This window comes from Chenopodium quinoa, unplaced genomic scaffold, assembly GCF_001683475.1.
Source record: "Chenopodium quinoa cultivar QQ74 unplaced genomic scaffold, ASM168347v1, whole genome shotgun sequence".
NCBI classification, from domain to species: domain Eukaryota; kingdom Viridiplantae; phylum Streptophyta; class Magnoliopsida; order Caryophyllales; family Amaranthaceae; genus Chenopodium; species Chenopodium quinoa.
The window spans coordinates 188,967-210,335 of record NW_018742569.1 but is presented as its reverse complement, the minus strand read 5'-3'; the positions used below and the strand labels follow the sequence as shown (position 1 = coordinate 210,335).

The 21,369-nt window shown below is 40.2% G+C and overlaps 2 long non-coding RNA genes across 2 annotated transcripts; both read right to left on the bottom strand.

The window, feature by feature from the left end:
• Positions 1 to 8,904: 8,904 nt before the first annotated feature.
• On the bottom strand, positions 8,905 to 11,304 carry LOC110720656. The gene is made up of 3 exons (XR_002511346.1): positions 11,178 to 11,304; positions 10,250 to 11,029; positions 8,905 to 9,556 (listed from the first exon to the last, which is right to left on the bottom strand). It is a non-coding gene; the product is annotated as an uncharacterized LOC110720656 (long non-coding RNA).
• Positions 11,305 to 15,173: 3,869 nt separating this feature from the next.
• LOC110720655 lies at positions 15,174 to 17,454 on the bottom strand. The gene is made up of 2 exons (XR_002511345.1): positions 17,135 to 17,454; positions 15,174 to 16,588 (listed from the first exon to the last, which is right to left on the bottom strand). It is a non-coding gene; the product is annotated as an uncharacterized LOC110720655 (long non-coding RNA).
• Between the last annotated feature and the right edge of the window lie 3,915 nt (positions 17,455 to 21,369).

Here is a 21,369-nt window from a genome sequence, read left to right as displayed (position 1 = left end):
CTTAGATGACTTGCTCTCAGGATACTACGCCTCTCATGTAGGCGGCAGGTCCCTAGCTCGTAGAACTAGGCGGCAGGGATATTTCTGGCCAACCCTGGAAGCAGACGCTATGGAGATGGTGAAAATATGCGACAAGTGTCAAAGGTTTGGCAATTTAATCCATCGCCCGGCCACTGATCTGACGGCCATACATAGCCCCTTACCATTCGCCAAGTGGGGCATGGACATCTTGGGCCCGTATACACCAGCAACAGGCGGCCGGAGATACATCCTAGTAGCAGTCGACTACTTTACCAAATGGGTAGAGGCCGAGGCTGTCAAAGGTATCAAGACCAAGGACGTTATCTCATTCATTTAGAGAAACGTCAACACACAATTAGGGGTGCCTATGTCAATGGTTTTTGATAATGGTCCTAAGTTCGAGACGCCTATTCTCAAGAACTGGTTGGGGGATCAAGGAATTGCATACAACTTGCATCAGTTGGCCAACCCCAAGCAAACGGCCAAGTAGAAGCCTTCAACAAGATTATCTCTGACGGTATCAAGAAAAAGATTGAAAAAGCAGGCGGCCTAAAGGCAGACGAACTTCCACATGTTCTTTGGGCCATAAGGACGACTGAAAAAGGGGCGACTGGGGAAACCCCATTTCTCCTGACCTATGGGGAAGAATCTGTTTTACCCGTTGAGCATTATGAGCTGACTTTTCGTGTCATGCTGTATGACGAGGCGTCTTATTGGGAATCCCTGCGCCTAGCATTGGACTCACTCCCCAAGCGTAGGGGCAACGCAGCCCTACGCCATGAGATCTACTGTCTGAGAATGACAAGAGCTTATAACAAGAAAGTACACAGGCGTCCACTGAAAATAGGGGACTTTGTACTACGGAAAATGGAAGCAGTCGGTAGGGCTAATGAGTTGGGAAAGCTAACTCCCAACTGGGAAGGACCTTACCGGATCTATGAAGAGGTTAGAGATGGCACCTATCGCCTGGAAACACCAGACGGCCCCCTCCTACCTAGAACATGGAATGAAGACAATTTGAAGAAGTATTACTTCTGAATGATGTAATTGTACAAGGGTTATTAATAAAACATGCAATTATTTTCAATTTTGTGGTAAGTAGAGGGGCATGCCGCCTGTACATTTACAGGTCGCTACTCTCAATAGTGTATTTTATTCCATTAGAGGGGCATGCCGACAGTACATTTGCAGTCGGCTACTCTCCAATAAGTATTTTACTCATTAAAGGGGCATGTTGTTTGAAAATACAGTCGGCTACTATTCGTAGAAGAGGGCCGCCTGAACCCAAAACAGACGGCAACTCTCCTATACTCCAGCCTAAGGTAACTTAGCATCTACGTTCACCATGAACCAAACTATGTCAATGGCCGGCTGATCCTCTCTTGAAATTAAGCTAATACGACCTGTCCCGACATCATAACAAGCGTCCGGCGATATCCCTCTAGATGAGATTCATCGCAGAGAGCAGCTCCCTTTTGGGTAGAATAATGCTCTATAAACTAAACAAACGACCCCTAAACGACTGTTCCCAAGAACAACCACGTAGCCGTTTACAACTAAGACAAGGATAACTCTACCCCTAACCGAGCCAGTGGTAGTAGTTGACATCTGAGTCGGATGACCGCCTGTCATTACTAGGGATAAATGCAGGCGGTACCTCTTGAGTTAATAGCCAACAAACATTGGCGAATCAAGGGGACCAGCCGGCCTCCGCCGCTTGGTACCTCTACTACTCAAGTCGGAGTGACGAAGACTAAGCAAATAATGTTAACTCATAGTCACTCTCTCAAACTTAGTATGGAATCTAAAAGGTATGAGTAGTCTGCCTGTTTTTTAGCAAACAGAGGTACTCAAACCATTATTCATACTAGGTTAACAACCTTTGAGTTAATAGTCAAGATAAATTTGGCGAATCAAGGGGACCAGCCGGCCTCCGCCGCCTAATTTCCCTACTACTCAAACCAAAGTGGCGGTGATTGACTAACCTCAAGACGCCTATTTTTTGGCAAACAGGGGCTCTCGACCACTATTATTCTAGATCTGATAGAAGTTACCGCCTGTAACCAATATAGGCGTAGCTTGTCCGACTAGGCGTCCCGTCAACAGACGGCCTCTTTACATCAAACTTGGAAAACAATTAAATTCTAAATAGGCGCCCACCACCTAGGTAGCGCCCTTATATGACCAACGCCAGGTCTACCAAAATAGGACGAATGTTCCTCAACTACGCCTACTACGACCATTGCTTAAAACCCTCAAGACAGCCGCCTGTGCCCAAGCGCGACCAACAGGCGGCCTGGGTAAGGTTCCTAAAATGATCAAGTCTAGAAAGTTTATTATCCCAAGCTTTCAAGGAAATGCCGACTGAACTCATGGCCGACTGACTGATAAAGAAACAATCAGTCGGCCAGGGGCAACAATATCAGGCGATTGCGACACCCACTGAGAGGTCTTTTATACTTGGCAACATTCAAACATTTAAAAACATTCAAATGGAAAATTTTGATGCAAAAAGGAGAACAACAACCAAGAATAGTCGGCATGATAAATAAGCGGTCAACAAAGACATTCTACACTTGGCAAAAAAATTTGGCAATGGGAAATAACAAAATATTGATAGACAAGACGACCAAACAGTCATCACATTCATATATAAACAACCGGTCAAAAAGACCGGTAAAAATATTCATAGACCCCGACCGCTAAGTCGGGTAAAAATATACAAGAAGAAACGGCTCGCAGGCCAAAGAAGAGTTGAAAAAATACGCAGCTTAAGCATTGGAGAGAGGGGTCTCAGTAACGGCGGCCGCCTGATCAGCTTCGGCAATGGGCGCCTGCTCCACAAGCACACTCACTTGAGGCTCATTAGCCGGCGCCTGCACTTGGTTGGCGTCTGCCTCCTTTTTCTCAGTCTCCCCCTTGTTGGCGTCCGTCTCCTCCTCATCACCTTCATCCTCACCTTCAGAAGAGGAGCCGGCCGCCTCTTCCCTCACTTCATCCTCATCGTTCGCCTGCTGCATAATCTTGATGTTATATTCTTCAGTGCAGGCGGCGAATTCGGACTCCCATTGCTCATAGTCTGAGTCTGGGAAGAGAGCAGTCTAGGTTATCTTCATTATGGCCGAAGAGTCCTCCATCATATCCTGGACCAAGTCCATTTTCTCATACTCAGCCTTAGCGCTGAGTTGCTTGGTCAAGGCCTCCTCTTGGGATGACAGGTGCTCCTTGAGTTTCTGGTTCGACTCTTTAAGCTCTTCGGCCGCATGTTTTGCATGTTTAAGCGGCTGCAGCTGGTCTTGAAGATCCTTGACCGCCTTCTCCAGCTCTAAGTTTTTCTTCTTGGCCGCCTCCAATTCGGCTTTGACCTACAAGATGGCAGACACACCTGATAATACAGAATGTCAGTTGTCAAAATTTCATTCTGGGCAATTTAAAACATTGCCCGGTCACAATCAGAGGCAGCCATGGCCTTCCCAGCCTTTACCTCCTTATTCTTTTCGTTGATGGGGCGGCGGAGACCATGTATGCGAAGTAAGGCCTGTGAATCAACAAAACAGGGGTCATAATCTTTCAAAAAACAGGCGGCAGTTAAATGCTAATGATTGTCTAATGACGAAGAAAATTCATCAATGTTACCTCAAAGAGTAGAACCATTATATTGTTCAAGTCAAGGGTACCGACTCCCCTGACCATTTCCCTTTCATCTAAGGGAATGGCCTTGACCATAGACTTGTCCAGCTCCTAATGGTCGCCTGCAATAAGAAGTATGGAAAACTTATCAGATAAGAGGAAAGCAACAGGCCACCTGATCTAAGAATGTTAAAATTGATAAGGTAATCTAAGAAATTAGTTATACCTCTTGGAGGTCGGGTGTCCCTAGGGACGGTTGTTTGTTTTGCCCCACTTTAAGGGGTCCGCTCCTGTTAATCAGACGATTGTTTCCTGGAAGAACCAGGCGTACTCCCAGCCGTCTGCTTTCAAACCTTGGGGTTCGGTTGCTCCGAGGGAGAGGGTCTGAGTGCCCCACCCTGCAACAAGAGTCAAGATCGTAAAAAAAAAAAAGAGGAAAAATAAGAAGAAAATTAACACAAAGAGCATGACCAAGTGTTGAAGGCTCACCTTGGACGTCTCCTTTAAGGGAGAGTCGGTAGAAGGCCGCTTCTGGTTAATTATAGCCGCGCGAGGAAGGGCGGCCGCCTTCTTGGAAGCAGAGATCTTATCCATGGCTTTGTCTGCAAAGGCATCTCAGAGTTAGTAAAAAATTCAAGCAAAACTAAAAATGAGAAAGCATAAAAAGGGGTCGACTACCTCTAGGGGTCCGTTCACTAAGCCCACAGGCGGCCAAGAAATACTCGTCATACATCCAATTGAATTTGGGTATGCAAGTTAAGGGGATCAACTCTCGTACCCCTGTAGTAGAGTTGGCTCTGATCTCCACTTTGAAGAGACCCTGATCAAGGATCTCCTCCTTGGCTTTATGAGGAACATGCGGCAGGCTAGAGCCGCCTGCGAGGAGAGGTGGATCCCTGTTCCACCTATTGTACTTCTTGTTAAGAAGTTTGTTGGGGCTAGAAACAATGAAGAAGGTATTCCTCTAGTCCTTCCACTTGTTCTCCTTCCCCTTGTCATCAAGTAGCCCTTATGGCTGGAAATCTGGTACCAGCCGGTACCGCTTCCTTTTGGGGTCCAACTTAGATAATTCATGTGGGCGAACGTTGCTAAATTGGGTTCATCCCCATACATTTCACAGCCGGCCACAAAGCCGACAATGTTGGACCACGAGTTTGGGGCCAACTATCAGAGTCCTACCTGGTATCCGTCTAGGATTTGTTGAACAACCGGATGAAAGGGGAATCTTAAGCCAGCCTTAATGGCCGCCTCATAGAAGCCAAAACAAGCGTCCCCATAGCTTGATCCCTCAGGCCAAACAACTGTATCTTCACCATCCGGCACCGATAGGAAATAATCCGGGCCTATTACATGGTCGGCCTGAAAGGCCCCTAACCTCTCAGTCATGGCCTTAATTCGACCTTTAGGGACATGACAATAGTAGGGAGTGTTCGACTCCCTATGAGAAGAAGACGGCTCATCCCAGCCGACTCCCTTGTCAACCGCATGAGACGTTCTCGTCTCATGAAGACGAGAATGCCTCTCTTCTGAGTATAGAGACTGCCGGCTAGATTAGCTTGACTTAGAGTCACTAGAGCTCTAAAAAGAGGCCGACTCTTCTTTCCTAGAGAGGGCCTGCTCTTGGCCGGACATATCTACAACCATAGGACTGGCCGCCTGAACCTCAGATTCTTCTAAAATTGAGTCACTTGGAGTGCTTGGGTCACCAGGCGACCTGTCCGAGAGCTCGCTCAACTGCACATAATATGAGGAGCCGTCTGAATTTGTATATCTAGCCGTCCTCTTTGTTCTAGCCATAGTGTCCTACATAGACACAGAGACAGTCGGACTTGGAGCACAGGGCAGAGATTGGTCCAAAAGGGGGCAGGTGGCACTCCTAGTCCTAGATTTAGCCGTCCCCGGTGACCGACTAATCACTAACCTAGGTCGTGCCGGGTGCTTTTAGGATACCATATCTTCAAAAGAAAAAATGCAAAGAAATGAAAAAGTGCAAGAGCAGACGGTTACCTGAAGTGTGTGTACTGAGAAAAGGAGATGGGCGTCTAAAAACAGCCGGTCACCACAAACAGTCGGCTAGCACAATCAGTCGGTCGATTATCAGTCATCCAGAAGTCTAAGAGCACAAATTCAGGGTTCCGAGTTCTCTTGCAAAGTTCACAAAATGTGAACTAGACTTTAGTCAACATGCCCTTATATAGGGTTATTCGAGAATTTGAAGGGTCACACCCCAAATTAAAAAATAGGCGGGAAAAACAGACGGCCTACCACAGGCCAACACCTGTCAGAGGCCATCGCCCAGCTACGGGCCGACACTTGTCACAGGCATCACGTGACGAGTCACGTGAACCCTGTGAGGGGCAAATGTTTAGGGGATTTTTCCCAGCCACGTGGACCAATCAGCACCTGCCACATGTTAGCCACGTGGACCATTCAGGGGCTGCCACGTGTCATGCTTCGAAAGGTCCAGCATGGACCAATCGTGCCACTCCACGTGGCTCATTATCTGCCAACCTGAAAAACGGCCATCACAGGCCCGAATCCCTCAGTAAGCCCAATCAGTCCTAGGTTTACCATTTAACCTAGTATTGGGCGCGCAATTCGAGGATATAAATACATAAATTAGCCTTCATAAAACATATTCAGAATTAATTAATCATCTAACCAAGAGAAACCTAAACCCTCGTGCATATTACTTGCTAGACCAGACTTAGCATTAATCGCACACCTCGATCGCTCCTCCCATCAGATCACCTTTACTTTTCCACATTCTTTACTCCACATACAAGGAACTAACTTGATCATCGGAGGCGGAGCTCCCACCACACGGAGTCTCCGTTGTTTTGCAGGTACAGGCGCACAAATCCAGTCCGAGAATTGTAACTCTCCCGTAGGATATCCAAAAACCCCGAAACACATTTGGATTCTGTTAAGTCAATTTACTTTGTTTAATGCATTTGATGTTATTTGATTCAAAAAGCTTTGTTTGAATGTGTTTGACTTTCTTTGATTCAATTAGCTTTGTTGAATGCATTTGACTTTCATTTGATTCAATTAGCTTTGATGATTGTCTTTGACTTTTTTTTTATTTAATTAGCTTTGTTTAAATGTGTTTGACTTTCATTTGAATCAATTAGCCTTGTTGAATGCAATGACTTTCATTTGATTCAAAAAGGTTTATATGAATGTGTTTAACTCGCATTTGATTCAATTAGCTTTGTTGAATGCAATTACCTTTCACTTGATACAAAAGGCTTTATTTGAATGTGTTTGACTTTAATTTTATTCAACTAGCTTTAATTTCACTTTGGGTTGATTCATTTAGCTTTGTTAAATGTATTTGACTTTCATTTGATTCAATTAGATTTTTTGAATGCATTTGACTTTTATTTTATTTAAAAAAGTTTGTATGAATGTTTTTACTTTGCATTTGATTCAATTAGCTTTGTTGAATGCAATTAACTTTCACTTGATTTAAAAATCTTTATTTAAAATGTGTTTGACTTTCATTTTATTTAATTGACTTTGTTGAATGCATTTAATTTTGATTTGATTATTTAACTTAATTGAATGCATTTGACTTTCTTATTATTCAAAAAAGCTATATTTTAATTTGTTTAACTTTGATGTGATTCAATTAGCTTTGTTGAATGCATTTAACTTTAATTTTTTTTGAATTTCCTTTGTTTGAATGTGTTCACTTTGGTTTGATTCATTAGGTTTTGTTAAATGCATTTTACTTTCAATTGATTTAATTAGCTATGTTGAATGCATTTGACATTTATTTGATTGAAAAGCTTTGTAAATGCATTTGAATTTCATTTTATTATAAATGTTTTTTTGAACGTGTTTAACTTTGATTTGATTCAATTAGTTTTGTTGAATGCATTTGACTTTCTGTTGATTTAAATTGCTTTGTTTAATGCATTTGATGTCATTTGATTTAAGAAGCTTTGTTTGAATGTGTTTGACTTTCTTTGATTCAATTAGCATTTTTGAAGCATTTGACTTTCGTTTGATTCAATTAGCTTTGATGATTGCATTTGACTTTTATTTGATTTAATTAGCTTTGTTTAAATGTGTTTGACTTTCATTTGAATCAGTTAGCTTTGTTGAATGCAATGAATTTCATTTTATTCAAAAAGGTTTGTATGAATGTGTTTAACTCGCATTTGATTCAATTAGCTTTGTTAAATGCAATGACCTTTCACTTGATTCAAAAGGCTTTATTTGAATGTGTTTAACTTTCATTTTATTCAACTTGCTTTGGTTAATGCATTTGACTTTTAATTAATTATTTAGCTTTGTTGAATGCATTTGACATTCATTTGATTCAAAAAGCTTTGTTTTCATTTGATTGACAGTGAGTTGATTCAATTAGCTTTGTTGAACGCATTAGACTATCATTTGATTCAATTAACATTTTTTAATATGGTTAACTTTCATTTGATCTAATTAGATTAGTTGATGCATTCGACTTTCACTTGATTCAAAAAGCTTTGTTTGAATGTGTTTGATTTTAATTTGATTCAATTAATTTTGTTGAATACATTTGACTTTTATTTGATTCAATTAGTTCTGTTGAATGCTTTTGAATTTCGTTTGATTTAGGAAGCTTTGTTTGAATTTGTTTCACTTTGGGTTGATTCATTTAGCTTTGTTAAATGTATTTGACTTTCATTTGATTCAATTACATTTGTTGAATGCATTTGACTTTTATTTTATTCAAAAAGGTTTGTATGAATGTTTTTACTTTGCATTTGATTCAATTAGATTTGTTGAATGCAATTAACTTTCACTTGATTTAAAAGGCTTTATTTAAATGTGTTTGACTTTCATTTTATGTAATTGGCTTTGTTGAATGTATTTAATTTTGATTTGATTATTTAACTTTGTTGAATGCTTTGACTTTCTTTTGATTCAAAAAAGTTTTATTTTAATTTTTTTTGACTTTGATGTGATTCAATTAGCTTTGTTGAATGCATTTGAGTTTCATTTTTTTTAATTTCCTTTGATTGAATGTGTTTCACTTTGGTTTGATTCATTTAGTTTTGTTAAATGCATTTAACTTTCAATTGATTCAATTAGCTATGTTGAATGCATTTGACTTTTATTTTATTGAAAAAGCTTTGTTATAGTGTGTTTGATTGATAATTGATTCAATTAGCTTTGTTGAATGCGTTTGACATTCATTTGATTAAGTTAGTTTTATTTGAATGTGTTTGACTTTAATTTGATTCAACACTAGGCGAAAAATACAAATGGGCACCAGTTCAAAACCCCCATTTCGCACTGGTTTTGAACCGGTCCTTGCTGTGAACCGGTGCTAAAAGTGGCCCAAAAAATGAAAAATAAACTTTTAGCATCGGTTCTTGCTCTGTACCGGTACGAAAAGTGGCCCAAAAAATAAAATAAAAAAACTTTTAGTACCGGTTCTGTTTCAAAACCTATGCTAAAAATGCCCTACAAAAATTTAATTTTTTTTTTTTTTTTTTTGTATTTTTTTCACTTAAATTGTACCAAATACTTATATATAATCATAATATACATAAAACACATATATTTTCTTCAATAACTTGGTAACATTACACTTATAAAAACTGAAAAAAAAAATTTAAAAAAACGCGGTACAATTATTTGAGGAATTCCAAGATAATTTAGTAGAACAAGTAAAACAGTTTGGACGTATTTATGTACAAAATTACAAATTCTGAAGGTGAGACAACATTGTAATACCATCCTTTGTTAAGAGTTGACAAGGAGTAATCACATTGCAGCAATTATGTGCCACAATATATCTCGACTCTCTCAAGAGGGTTGTTCAAAAAGCCATACCACCGGAGAAGCTGTCTCCATCATGATGTAGAGTCTCAGTGAGCCAGTAACCATCCCAGGAACCACCAAGCCTCTGCTTATCAAGATAGTTTTATCAAAAATGTGCAAAACAGGACTGAAAAAGAGAAAAATCAGCAATTGACATAACTGAAAGACTTTAAGATAAAGAAATAAACTCGTGTCTGACATTTTCTGTTGTTATTTTCAAACAATTAGCGGTGGGACTTGCACAGCAACCAGCTGCCTATCTCAGGAGAACTGCCTAAACGGTGAGGAATTGAACCCAGAAATCAAATTTAGAAATTAGGATGTGCTCCACTAGGCCATCACATTCTCCTAAATTTCATCTTTACATAATCAGTAAGAATATTAATCTATCACTTTATAGAGATCCCAATATTCCAAACCAAACTAATCCATGCAGATCATTGCAAGTCAGTTTTCCAGCCTAATAACAGGTTTTAGAATTATACAAATACAGGCCTCAAACTACCACAAGAAGACTAATATGACAAGTGCATCACCAGACGGACAGGTTAAACACCACTTTGTGATCTGATTTTCTTTTTGTTTGTTCTATTATGCTTGATACATCTCTGATTGCATCCATATCGTTATTAATTAATGAGCATATAATGAATTAATGCGCATAAAAATAGTACAACTGCCATGTGTTATGAATTCAAATACCTAATAAAAAGCATATGCTACGAATGATAACTTACATGTAAATGAATGTGGCAAAGCTGACATGCATAAATTTTACCTGTGATCTTCCAAAAATGGCCACAGCCTACAAATCTGTTTCGTCGATCATGGAAAGGATGTCAAAGTCTGACCTTCAGTACCCTGTGCAACACCAAGCTCTCTGTATATTTATCTAAAGTTAATCATCATGAACTTTGCATCTTAAAGTTTTTATTTGATGAGTAGAAAATTTGTAAGAACCCAATTTTCGATGGTATCAGTGTCTTGATTATAGAAGATCCTAAAAAAAAAATGGCGGTATGGAAATCGCTCCTCTGTCCAAATATATCAGTATTCCTTCCCAACTACCTTTTTCCCTTGTTTCCCAGTAACCACCAATGTAACGATAACACCCATCCTCATCTCTCTGTAACCATCTTGGTTGCCATCCACTCTCTTGGGTCCTCCTTGCCTGCAGCAAGTTTAAGAAAGTTAATGAAGCAAAATCTAATACAAAAGCTGACCTTGCTTAATTTCGAATCAAGTTCATGTAATTTTGATTTCATCTCTTCAACGTCCCTGAATAATCTTTGATCCTCCTCAATCACTGGGATTCTCGACTCAATAACTTGTGATTCCTCATTGTTTCTTGTTATTGGTTTTATTTCCTATCCTTAGTGAGTTGTGGCTCAACATCTTTCTTCACACTAGGGTCAACAACCTTGTTTAGATCAAAATTCATCTGCTTAATTGGTTCTGATTTCACATCTTGTGATCAAGCAACATCCGTATGAACTGAATCCTTCACTGGCTTCAAATCCTCCCGGTTTACTGTTTTAGACTCAACATGATCATCAACCTGCAGCATAAAAAAAAGGGGGAATAAACACCACCAAATTCTTGCTAAACATCTTGAAATTTAAGAATTCAATAAAATGAAACTTGCTATCATTATTCAGGGGGCATAACATATCAAAAATAAGTCAATGTAACCAGAAACACGTTACATGAAGCAAGCAGAAGATTTGAAAACTCCTGTATTAATGCATCCCCAATTTATTTTATGTAGCAACACACGTCTTTTTACAATCTACAATGCAGAACTTTGACAATATTTATATCTACCACCTATAAAGAAGCCAACCATTACACAACAGAAAATGAAAGGGAAAAAAAGAGCATAAACCACTACGTAGGAATAGAAGACAAATACAATCGACATCAGACTGCAAGCTTAGAAAAGATAAGGCCTACATTTTTTGTACTGATAATGCCTCCTTGATAACCATTGATCTAAACCTTTGATTATTGAGAACTGATGGCAAATACGTCGTAATTATTCGATTTAGTTTAAACGTTGATCATGTAATATATGGTTAATCTTAATTGATGTAAAACATGGGGATTAGATTGTTAATTTGTTTTTTTTTTTTTGACACATCTCCAACAAAAGTAAAATGAGTTTGCCACTTATTTATCTTTTAGTCTTTCTTTTTTCGTTTTTGATATAGAAACTTTAATGTTAATTCGAACAACTGTGTTTTTATTTTGTACTTCCCTATTTTAAGACCTTTAGAACACTTATTTAAGTATGTAACAATTCATAGTCGTCTTTTTTTCTTTTATTTTAGTTTTGAGAAAGAACCTTTTACTGTTAATTTAAATTAACTTAAGAATTGTCACTAATTCATATCATGATGATATGTTAATTGATATGTTGAATGAAACATTTTGCGATAACTTTGTTCATTAAATTGTCATTTATCGCAAGAAAAAAAAAAAGCAATACATGCGTTCCACATCTGATTTCTCATTACCTCTAAGTGATACTTCATAAAGTGAACTTTGAAATCAACAAACCAATTTTTTACTGTGGTCAAACATTGTTACTGAATAATCTTTTCCAATGTATTCATATGAAGTAATGAATATAGCTACATATAAGATAATATTGTTGCTTGTATAAATAATGAATATAGCTTACAACCTATATATACAGCTAGGAGTCTAAAAAGGGATGCAAAGAATATAAAACTAAATTACAGCTAGATACAAAGTTAACAAATATACAAGCACGATTCAAAACAGTAGCATAATTAAAGGAGTTGAATAAGGCAATGGTTGAATATTGTGATTTTGAGCTATCCCGGTTTAGGCAAAAATATGGAGAGATAATAGCAATCAGAGATATCTTAGGTAGTATCTTTATCACATATCATTTCACAAAAAGGGAAATTTAGGGAAAAGCTGAGTAGTACCTAAGCCTACATATATGTATCATTAAATAGCTTTGCTTTTTCGGTTTCTGATGTTTATGAGTAAAAGGAACTAAAAAGATACTTTCATCTCATGAATTTAGGGGGTTTGGAGAGATGATTTGTAAGAAAGTGGATACAAACAAAATGACCTCTTGTATCCGTTGGGTAATACCAATCAATTCAACGTCAGAACGGATACAAGAGGCACTTTCATCAATTCAACAAAGGCACTTTCATCTTATAAGCACTGTCCATTTCCATTTCAAGGGTGTTTTAGAGTTACTGTTACTTTGGATTAACTTTAGATTAATATGGCCTAGAATTATCATTAATTTATTTTATCATCAATATTATTATCATACAAATACCTTAATCATTATGAATCATATACTTATATATAAAGAATATAATTTAATCTTTATATTATTTTCGTTTAACAATCACCAAATATTATCATTAGACATGAAAGATAACATTCATTCCCAACAACCAAATATAGCACAACATTCATTCAAACAACCAAATATATTACAAGATTCATTAAAGTCGATCATCATGCCCACTTGAACCGGGTATTTAAAGTCTTACAAAATACATTGTTAATTCACTTGTCTTGGTGGGTATTACCAAACGGATACAAGAGGTTATTTTTTCTTGAACGGTTGTATCTGAACAAACTAATACCCATCAATTCAACAAAGGCACTTTCATCTCATTGATTTAGGGGATTTGGTGAGATATGATCTGTACAAAAGAGGATATGGACAAATCAGTCAGATAAGAAAAAAACAAATGATAGTAACCTGTTGTATCCCTTGGGTACTAATAAGTCTAATAACCATCAGAACTTATCACGTAAATAGGACACTTCCTTTTTGTTGCTTTTGTGTTGCCCAAACTTGCAGGTCTCCACATGAGTCATGAGTGTAACTAAATGGGCCGGCCCATTCCACAAGTGTTCAACGAGTGGTCTTTCAACCCCAAAATATCACATGCGTAAAAATTGTCTTCCACTATAATGGGGTTATAATCCCACAAGTAATTTGTTATATAAAATGAACCACTAATATCTCATGCATCACTCTTCTTTCTCGAACCATAAACCCCATATTAAAACCCTCTACTAGAGTGAGTAGTGAGGCTTCCAGCCCCATAATTTCCCATCCAATACCATCAGCCTATGCCCGACGTAGGCTGTTTTCTACGTTGGAGGCTGGGAACTCAGTGTCTCGAAAACAGGCTAAAGTCATGACAAATGTGCATGATGTTCCGGTGGTGGAAGATGTAATCATCGACCTTAATGATGTCAAAGACCCTCCTCAAGGCGAAAAAAGGCCGGTAAATCCAAGGTGATACATGTCCTCAGTGATGACGACACGGAAGTGGCCGGAGAAGACCAGGCCGAAACTCAGGCTGTTTACCCAAACCCTAGTTCCCTTTTCCCGAAGATAACATTCACGGTAAGGAGCCTCACTGAAAATGATTCTGGAGTAGAGTTTAGCCTTAGGGTTAATGAAAGTTTCGAGCGGGTTTACTACAAGTATGCTGCTAGGGTGGACTGCTTTCCGGATGATATTACTATTAAGAAGGCTGGCGCTATAATTTCTGAAGGTGAGACACCGGAACGGGCTGGGATTCACAACGGAGCAAAGTTGTTTGTTGTCGGACGGGTAAGTAGAAATATGACAGCGAAGATCATGGTATCGTATTTGTAAGCTTAGGAGTCTTTATATATAATATATTATATAATATGGTTTCATATTTGTTAATTAGTTTATCAATTTATATAGAATATATTATTTATGGTAACATAGTTTAATATATAAAATATATTATTTATGTTGTGATATTATCTTAAATTTGTGTGATAATATCTGTAGTTTGTGTGATAATATAATAAGTTTTTGTGATATTATCTTAAGATTAATTTTTCCCAAACTTAAATTTGTGTGATAATACCTAGTTTTGATATTATCTTAAATTTGTGTGATAATACCTAGTTTTGATATTCAAGTCATGGTTTTTTTTTTACTAATGTACCAGAACTTTACTTTTTGTTACTAGAATGATGAGTCTAATATGGACGTTCGTACAAAAGTCATCTACCTTCGAGAGGTCCGAACCCGTCCAAGGTATAAGAAGGTCATAATCCGGGTGGATGCGCATCTTGAGAAGCTTTTTCAAATCTAGAGTGAGGAAGTTGATGTGAATCGTGACTACATAACAATGATCCATGAAGACAAGGAGGTTACTCCAATTCATACTGTTTGAGGTGTGGGTATTAGGAATGGCCACGAAGTGTTTTGTTTCTCCAACATCTGATCTGTGACCGAAGAGGGAAAAGGGAGATTGTTTTTGTCGTTGTCAAGACAAGTGAATTAATATTGATGATGAAGTTCCAGGTTGTTGTTTGTGATATAGTAGGTACTTTGGGCTTCCCATATGCTTGGCATTAGTTGATCTTTTGTAAGACTTTAAATACCCAGTTCAAGTGGGCATGATGATCAACTGTAATGAATCTTGTAATATATTTGGTTGTTGGAATGAATGTTGTGATATATTTGGTTGTTGGGAATGAATGTTATATTAATCAAACAAGTGCACATAGTCACTGATGCATTTGTATTGACCGACGTTATAGTATTCACAAAGTTAAAATTGGGCTAATTATCTAATATTGTCTAACTGTCTTATTCAGGGGTTAGTAGTAATTGGCCATGCATTTGAAAATTGATACTCAAAATGCCATTCCTAACAAAACAAAATGACATTCGCCTCTAATTGACTAATCACTATATATCTTTACATTGTATATGGCAACAAGTTATACATTTTACAAACCCATCTTTTTGGGTCTAAGGTATGTGGTAGCTTGTCGCGACCCTGGCATAGCAATTTTTTGGTTTTCTTTATGACGTTTTTCCCTCTCTTTCGCCTTCCTTTTTTTCTCTGCATATTCTTGTTCTTTTCTCAAACTCTCCATTCTTCCTCCATAGCTGTCTTCTCTTCTTTCTGTTTCTTCTTATGCTCCAACAATGATGTATCTGAGACTCTTTAACTGAGAAGAACATTGGCCCTAATTCTGATAACCGTTGAGGCTCCACAGCAGTGACACACTGCAAGAACTCTTTTGAGGTCAAAAGCAGCTCGTGATAAACAACATACTCTGGCGTGTACCATTCCTTGTATTAACATAAAGAGCACTGGTTGGATGTAGATGGCATGGTATGCCATTCCTTGTATTAACATACTCACCAATCCCCTTCTGCTTTGCAGAGTTCTAGAAATACGCAGAACATATGGCTTGTCTAACCACATCCCAGTCAGGAGATGATGTAAAGGTTATCTTCAGTTGTTTCAGAATATCCATAAGTTGTGATCTAGCCTTGCGTAAAGCTTTAACCTGCAGAAAATGATCATTGCACCAATCTCCTCGATAGTCATTGCTTTTCCATTGCTGGTACACATTGAGAAGTGTCAACTTTTACCTAAGCTGCATCACTCTCCTCTTCCCTGTCTTTAGGACGGAAAAATACTTTAGGTACTGAAAGCATGGAAACAATAGTTAGCACCTCATCAAGGCATTCTAGCTTTTCACCCAGCAGTAGCATCTTTGCCAGTGGCAGGTCTAATGGAAATTCCACCATTTTCCAACCAAGCTCTGCCAGGCTCCCAACATTGTTAAGGGCACCTAGCACCCACAACTGATACATGGAGTTGAGGATGTTCTCTTGTGGAGGCGGGTCCATGAATTCAAAGTCTAGCAAGTTCTCAATTTTAAGAGATTTCAAAAGCAAAACTACATTACCAAGATTTGTCCTCTAAATCTCAGGTACAGGACTATGAAGCATCTCATTCAGATATGCACTTTCTGTACAAAGTCGGTAGCAAGTGCCAGGACTAGTCCTACCAGCACGTCCAGCACGCTTGTCAGCCGCAGCACGACTCACTGGAAAAACTTGAAGAGCATCCATACCATCTTTTGATTGTAGACCTTCATTTTATTACGTACTTCTAAATAAGACAATACGTACTTCTAAACCTATCAATCCTACCACAACAACTACATTACCAACTGTTTTATTACTACTACCAAACCAGAACTAACTTTAATTCCAGGGGTACAACTCTATTGTTTTCTCCCTCGGTGTGCCTACTACCTGCAATCAATTCATTCCAAAAATTCATTTCACAGATTCATATTAATGAGATTCATATTATTGTATATTGAGTTATACCTTATTACTCAACACAAATCCATCCTTAGTATTAATTCACATTACTACCAGCATTAACATCTATCTACAGAACATACACAGTATTAAGCAAACTATAAAGTACATACCACATTCTTTGGTACATCACAAAATGTACGCTTACAATTTAAACAATTCAACCAATTTCAATTACGGAAATTAAACAATCCTGTAAATTGCTCATCTATCAACATACACCTCTACCAGAAATAATTCAACCAATTTCAATTACGGAAATTAAACCAGTTCACACTTTCGTAATTCAGTAGTTCACTTCATTTTTTGCAAATTATCCGACATTTCAGCAAATTATACCGCGTTCCAACAAACAAATCACCTAATTTGAAGCAAGAGGTTGATGAAGGCATTTTTTCCACCTTTTTCATGTATCCACTGTAAACCCTAGTCAGATCTACAACACTTCAAACCCAAATTCAAATTTAAAGTTACCTTTTTCGATTAACACTAAATATGAGTTGCCGAAATTCCTCCGCTTTACGATCTCCGATCTCCAACGACCTGCAAAATGTTCGGCTCCTCTCCATTTCTTCGATTTCTGTAATTTTACTGCTGTTAATCTTGACGAAATTCCTCTGCTTTACAATATCTGATCTCCAACCTGCATGTATGTTCGATTTCGTGTAATCCCTCCTTCTCCGTTCTCCTCGATTTCGTTTTTCTGAAAAATTCTAATTTCGTTTTTTTTAATTCTAATTACATCTTCTCTAATTCTACTGCTAGTAATTCTACTGCTGTTATCTTAGTTAACTCCGTCCACCAAGTCAGCCTACGTGGAAAGAGTTGGCAAGCATCTTTGTACACATCACATGAAAGCATACCCCTAAAAAGACTATACTGCCCCCAAGAGAAACAAAGTTGTTAATCAATATGAGAAACTTGGATTTTGCCTTAGTTTTGTTTCGGGGGTTTTTGGAATCCCTCGGGATAGTTACAATTCTGGGAATGCGCGTCTGACGTCTGTACCTGCAAAACCACGAAACTCCGGTTGGGGGGAGTCGCCTCCGACGATCAAGTTAGTATGTCTCCGGATGCAGAAAAGTGTGGAAATTAAATGGGTTTTTTTCTCTCTGATTCAGAGAGATTTTGCAATTAATATTGCTCGGTTTGTGTTTTTATTTTTCTAAATGTGTAATAAATGAGGAGTTTCCTCTATTTTATAACAGATGAAGATCTGCTCCACCATTAGGATTACAATGCCACGTGTCAGCATCCGATTGGATACCATTGGGCCTTTGAAGGGCTGCCACGTGTTAGCGCAGTATTGGGCCACGTGGCATGGGGGGGTTTACCCTAAACATTTGCCCCTCACAGGTGTGACGTGGCTTGCCACGTGGCGTCTGTGACACGTGTCACATTCCGGGAAGGTGACGGTTCGTCTCCTTCCCTCTTTTTATTTTATTTTTTTTCTTTTTTTAAATTCGAATTTGGATTCGTATTTGAATTGGAGGGGGAGGTGACGGTTCACCTTCTGCCCCCTCCTATAAATTAGAGACCACCTTCTTGTTGGGTTTCGTAGTGACCCACACTACGCGGATTGAAACCCGCCAAGACCCGCCCCCATAATAAAAGCAATTAACAAGCAAAACATAATTTAAGGCACAAGAAAGGATAAAAGATTATACCTTTTGTTTCGGGGTTTTCTGATGTCCTGCGGGAGAGTTACAATTCCGAGACTGGAACCGGACGCCTGTACCTGCAAAATAACGGAGACTCCTGGTGGTGGGAGCTCCGCCTCCAACGGTCAAGTTAGTACTTGATTAAGGAGTAATTAATGCGGAAATTAAAGTGATTGGGTCTCTCTAGGTGAGAGTGTTTAATGTAGGTAATCTGCTTTGTTAGCGAGATCAGCCGGTTATTACTGTGTGTAATTAATGTGTTTTTTTCGTTCTCCCCCTTAATGAGGATTAAGGGAGGTATTTATAACCTTGGGAAACGTGCCCATCCTAGGTTTAGGTTAACCTAGGGCCGATTGGGCTTCCCTCGGAAGTTGGGCCTGGGTGGCCGGTTTCTCCATTAGGCATGGAGTATGCCACATGTCATGACATAATAGGTCCAAGGTGGACGAATAAGCGCGTGCCACGTGGCAAGGCCTGACAGTTCCAACTGGAGGACACTTGGCAGGTCCTGATTGGCCCACGTGGCGCATTCCGATTGGTGGGAGCAAAATCCCCTAATCATTTGCCCCTCACAGGTGGCACGTGACTGGTCACGTGTTACCTGTGACAGGTGTAGCACTGTAACAGGCGACGACCTTCTACAGGTGTCAGTCGGCGAAAGGACGAGAGATTTTCCCGCCCAAATTTTGAATTCTGAAAGTGACCCTTCGCCTTCTTACTTCGCCTATATAAGGGAGGATTGTCTTGAGTCATTTTCACACTTGAGAACTTTGAGAAAGAACATTCGGACCCCTGAACTTGCTCTGACATTTTGGACCTTTTCTGCCTACCGCCTGTTCTGACAAGCCGACTGCACAGGATTTTCAGCACTTCATCAATCGTCACTCGTTCAGGTAACTGTCGGTTCTCTTACTCTTAATTTTCTTTTTATTTTTTGAAATGGCACCACGGAAGCACACGACACGACCTAGGTTAGTGATCAGCCGGTCACCGGGGACGGCTGAATCTAGGACTAGGAGTGCCGCCTGCCCTTTTCCGGACCCATCTTTGCCCTTTATACAAAGTCCGACTGTATCTGTGTCTATGCAGAGCAGGATGGCCAGAACGAAAAAGACTGCTAGGATCTCAAATTCAGACGGCTCCTCCCACAGGGTGCCGCTTAGTGAAACATCTGACCAGGCGCCAGATGTGGAAGTGAAACAAGGCGGCCTGAAAGCCGGCAATTCTGTGGGAGGGGTCATAGTGACCCCTTCCCATTTAACAGTTAACAATTCTGCTCCTTTTCAAAGAGAGGAGGCAGGCCCCTCCGGGAGAGGGGAGGAGTCGTCCTCTTCGGACTCGTCAGAGGACGATTCCGAGTCAAGCTCTTCTGGCCATGCTTTGGACACAGAAGAGAAAAACAGCCGCCTGCAAGAGGCGAGACTTTCTCACGCAGTTGAGAAGGGGGACAATTGGGCGGAGCCATCCGCCTCTTACCGAGAGCTAAATACCCCCTATTACTGCACGGTACCTCAGGGCCGGATCACAGCCATGCAAGAGAAAGTGGAGAGCTTTATTGCAAACCACACCATGGGCCCCGACTTTCTAGTGTTTGTGCCGGATCCAAAAGACACAGTCGTCTGGCCGTCTTGTACCAGTTATGATAGCGCCTGCTTTGGCTGCTGTGAGGCGGCCATCAAGGCAGGGCTGCGCTTCCCATTACATCCAGCTGTTTAGCGGATCTTGGATGGGTATGAGTTGGGGTTATGGCAGTTAGCCCCAAACTCTTGGGTCAACGTACTCGGCTATGTGGCCGGGTGCGAACTGCACGGGGTGGAGCCGAGCTTCGAGGCTTTCGCCCATATGAACTATCTCAGCCGGACCCCTAAGACAGGCGGTACCGGCTGGTATCAATTGACAAGCCACAGGGGCTACCTCATGACGAGAGGTAAAGCAAACAAGTGGAAGGACTGGCGGAGCACCTTCCTTATCATTGAGAGTTCAGACACTGAGCTGAACAAGCGCTTCAATAGGTGGAACAGGAATCCGCTCCTTCTTGCAGGCGGCCGTAGCATGCCGCCTGTTCCCCCCAAGGCTAAGAAAGAGATCCTTGATAAAGGACTCTTTAAAGTAGAGTCGAGGGTCGACTCTACTTTAGGGGTACGAGAGCAAGTACCCCTGCACTGCGTCCCGAGCTTCAAATGGCTCTACGACGAGTACTTTTTGGCCGCCTGTGGCCTCAGCAGTCGGTGCTCAAGAGGTAGTCGGCTTGTCGAATACTCTTTTGTTCCATACATTTCTTGTTATGACTTTTATTAACTTTGCTGTTTGTTTTCGCAGCTGACGCCATGAGCAAAATCACCGCCTCCAAGACTGCGGCGGCCATGTTGCGGGCCTCCATCATGCAACAAGCTTCAACCGACTCCCCCAAGAAGGGAGCACCCTTGGTGAGCTCCGAACCTTTCACCCTCTTTTTGGAGTTGTGTTTATGCATATACTGACTTTTTTCTTCTTTTTTAGACGGGTGCTCCAAGAGCGTCATCTTCCCAACAGCCGGACCCCAAGGCCCGGAGGACGACTGTTGCGAGCTCTCCTGGTTCAGCCAGGAAACAGGTGGCGGCTGAGAAACAGCCGGCCACTTCTTCTAAAACTCCAACTGGGCCGCCTAGAAATATGAAGTTGTCCTTGTAAATTTTAGACTTGCTCCCTTTTTTACTAGGTCTAATCCGTTTGTTTATGCTTGATGCAGCCGGCCCTCAGGAGCCTGACTTGGTAGAGATGGCCAAGTCTATTATCAGGGCAGTTCCTCCAGCTGAAAGGGAGGCGGTCAGGGGTGTCGGCACCCTTGACCTAGACGGGATTGCAGGGGTCCTTGCTGAGGTATACTTAGCATATTTTTGAGTATTTGAATTTCTGGACGCCTGTTTTCTTTTTGTTTGGAAACTGACGCCCATTCCTTTGTACTTAGGCCCTGCTCCGAGTGAACGACCTTCGCAAGCCGCTTGACCGGAAGAACAAAGAGGTAAAGGCTGCAAAAGCTATGGCCGCCTCTGACTGTGATAAGGCAAT